Consider the following 3405-nt stretch of genomic DNA (forward strand, 5'->3'; position numbering starts at 1 on the left):
AAACGCCATCTCTTCTAAAAATACAAATACCAGTTTAGCTGGACATTGTGGTGGGCATCTGTAGTCCCAGCTACTTGAGAGGCTGAGGTGGGAGAATCGTGTGAATCCAGGAGGCATAGTTTACGATGAGCCAAGATGGCATGTCTGCACTCCAGTCTGGTTGAGAGAGTGAGACTCTGTCTCAAAAAGAAAAAAATTCTTTATATTAAAGTGTTACGTTTTTAACCCGATTACAATCTTCTATGGGAGCAACAGTGCCTTTTTCTCTCTCTGGCTTTTGGGTGCTTCAGCAATGGCCGGTCCACATAATGATCAGCGTTCAGTTACTTGTTGATAGACTCTATAATCCAGGAAAGGTAGTATGAATGTGGCTTTAGAATGAGCATGTATCTACCTGGAAACTGCCTCTGACTTTACCAGCCTAAAAAACATTTCTTGAAGAGAAACAGAAATGTTTTGTTGTTAATTATTCTTAAAAAAAAATAGGAACAAAAAAAGAAGTATTACTTCTAATACATCTGTACCGCTTTACCCCCATGTAGCTAGTTCCAAAAATATTTGAAAGCAGCTGGCCTTATGTGTCTGCCTAATTTAGTCTTCTCTGAGGTTAGCAATTCACCTAGCTATTCTTTACTTGAGATGATTTCCAGATGCCTCCTCATATAGGTTGCTGAATTCTTGATATATTCTGGTTCTGGAATGGGTAGATTTCTGATGTGTTTTACTGTATCTATAAATCCCATGAGCTTCTGGCATCTAATTTCTCTCATCCTGGCTACTTTGATATTTAAAGAAGGATTTGACATACTCTTATCACTTATTGGTGGTAGATAACATTTATTTTCATCTTAGTTCATTTTACTCATGTCTTAGTTTAAAAGACATTTTCTTTGATGGACAATAAATAAAAAAATAGTAGTGAAATAGTTCCTCAGTGTCTCATTTGTTGACATTTTCCATGTGCTTGAAAAATGTAGGGGTATACCTCTGCTTTTCTTGCCTTCTCTGAACGATGACTAGAAGATGGCCCTAGTTGTTGCTAACATTCCGTGTGAACAATTACTGAATCTGCGTGTATTCAAGTATGCTGCTACCTATATGTTTTCAATCATGAAGTATTTATTGAAACATAGAAGGCATTATACTGTCTCTTTTCCAGTTTTGGATTATATACTGCCCTTAGTTTTTCAAAATGAAGTACAGAAAAAGCCATAACGTCTGTAGGAGAACTTCGTATTACCCTATACTATAACCTGTCTAGAAGTATTGTTGATAAAGAACTAGCAAATGTATTAATTTAACTTACATTGAAATCTGTCTTAATAGAGCCTTTTCAGCAGTATAAGAAATAACTCCTGGGTGGGCAGTATGTATAAGTTAAACTTTGCCTGGTGTAGTAGTCATCTCTTAACGTCATTTGTTCTCCCTCCCCTCCGAAAGGGTAGCAATTGACAGGGAACGTGTCTTTCTTCTTAAAGACATTCATTTAGAACCCTTCATTGTTGTATATCGAAAAATAATTAATATTGTAAAGTTTTTCATATTTTTGTTATATTGGGAATGACATTTCTTTCTAATTAAAAGAATGTTTTACCATGTTCATTCATTCTTTCTGTGAAATGTATTTTCAGGCATATCCTACTTACCGAAATTCACCATATCGGGTCATTACTGGATATCAGTTGCCTGTATATAATTATCAGGTAATTGAAGAGGGAGCAAAATGTTTTACTTTCCGATACTGTGTAGGCCTTTAAATTGTTTGTACAAATTGCCTGAATATTTTGTCAGTTTAAAGTAGTGAAATGTACGTAAAATTTAAGAAAACACTTAGAATTGGTCTAGAATGGAGACCTCTGTATGATTTTGAAGCAATGGAATAAATTTTGACTGGAATGTACGAAGCAATATCATTTCTGTAGAACAGTTTTCGGAGATTTGGTGTCCGCTTCTCTATGGCAGCATGTGTGTGTGTGTGTGTTTTTTTTTTTTTTTTTTTTTTCCTTTATCCTTGCCGTCAAAGAACCGTAACATCCAGACTGACTTCCAAGAATTTTGTAGAGGTATAGAGTGAAATAAAATTATTACCCTATTCTTAGATCACAGAATTCCAATTATATTTTAATTTTAGTTGGCTGTTTCATGATAGTAATTATTTAGGTGTCTTTTCATAGATATAACTGTATCTATATTCCATTACCATACCTATCATACTAAATTTAAGGAACTAGTATCTTTGAGATTTCCACCTCCAGAAAATTTGAGTAAAAGTTGACGTGTTATATGTAGAAAGAACAACAGGAATTTCGGGGATTGGAAACCTAAAGTACTTCTTTTGTCTATTGTGTTTCTTTTATTATAATAACAAAGGAGCCAGCATAAGTACCTCAATGTTGTGTGTACCATTGTTTTTCCAAATGTAGGGGAATATTTGAATAATTTTGTTTTCCTTTCTTTTTTTTCAAGATGCCACCACAGTGGCCTGTTCGGGAGCCCGGGAGTTATGCTGTACCTCTGGTAAAGTGAATGAGCCAAAGATACACTTCTTGTCCTTTCTTGATTTTTTCCATGTCATATATGCCCTGCAAATATTTTTAAATCATTCTTTAGGTGGGCAAATCACAAGGTCAGGAGATCGAGACCTTCCTGGCTAACACGATGAAATCCCGTCTCTACTAAAAATGTGAACACAAATTTAGCTGGGCGTTGTGGTGGGCACCTGTTAGTCCCAGCTACTAAGGAGGTTGAGGCCGGAGAATGGTGTGAACCCAGGAGGCACAGCTTGCAGTGAGCCAAGATGGCATGACTGCACTGCAGTCTGGGTGACAGAGTGAGACTCTGTCTCAAGAAACAACAACAACAACAAAAATCCTTCATTATGTTACTATATTATGTTTTGTTACTTTGTTTATAACCCAATTATAAACTCCCATGGGAGCAACAGTGCCTTTTCCTCTCTCTGGTTTTTGGGTGCTTCAGCAATGGTTGGTCCACATAATGATCAGTGTTGAGTTACTTGTTGATAGACTATATAATCCAGGAAAGGGAGTATTACTGTGGCTTTAGAATGACCATGTAGATCTGCCTGGAATCTGCCTCTGACTTTACCAGCCGTAAAAGAAATTTCTTGAAGAGAAACAGAAAAGTTTTGTGGTTAATTACTCTAAAAAAAGAATAGGAACAAAAAAGGGTATTACTTCTAATACATCTGAACTGCTTTTCCTCCATGTAGCTAGTTGTAAAAATATTTGAAGGCACTTGTCCTTATGTGTCTGCCTAGTTTATTCTCTGAGGTTAGCAATTCACCTAGCTATTCTTTACTTGAGATGATTTCCAGATGCCTCCTCATGTAGGTTGCTGAATTCTGGATATATTGTGGTTCTGGAATGGGTGGATTTCCGATGT

This window comes from Trachypithecus francoisi, unplaced genomic scaffold (genome assembly GCF_009764315.1).
Source record: "Trachypithecus francoisi isolate TF-2019V2 unplaced genomic scaffold, Tfra_2.0 Contig00524, whole genome shotgun sequence".
Lineage (NCBI taxonomy): Eukaryota > Metazoa > Chordata > Mammalia > Primates > Cercopithecidae > Trachypithecus > Trachypithecus francoisi.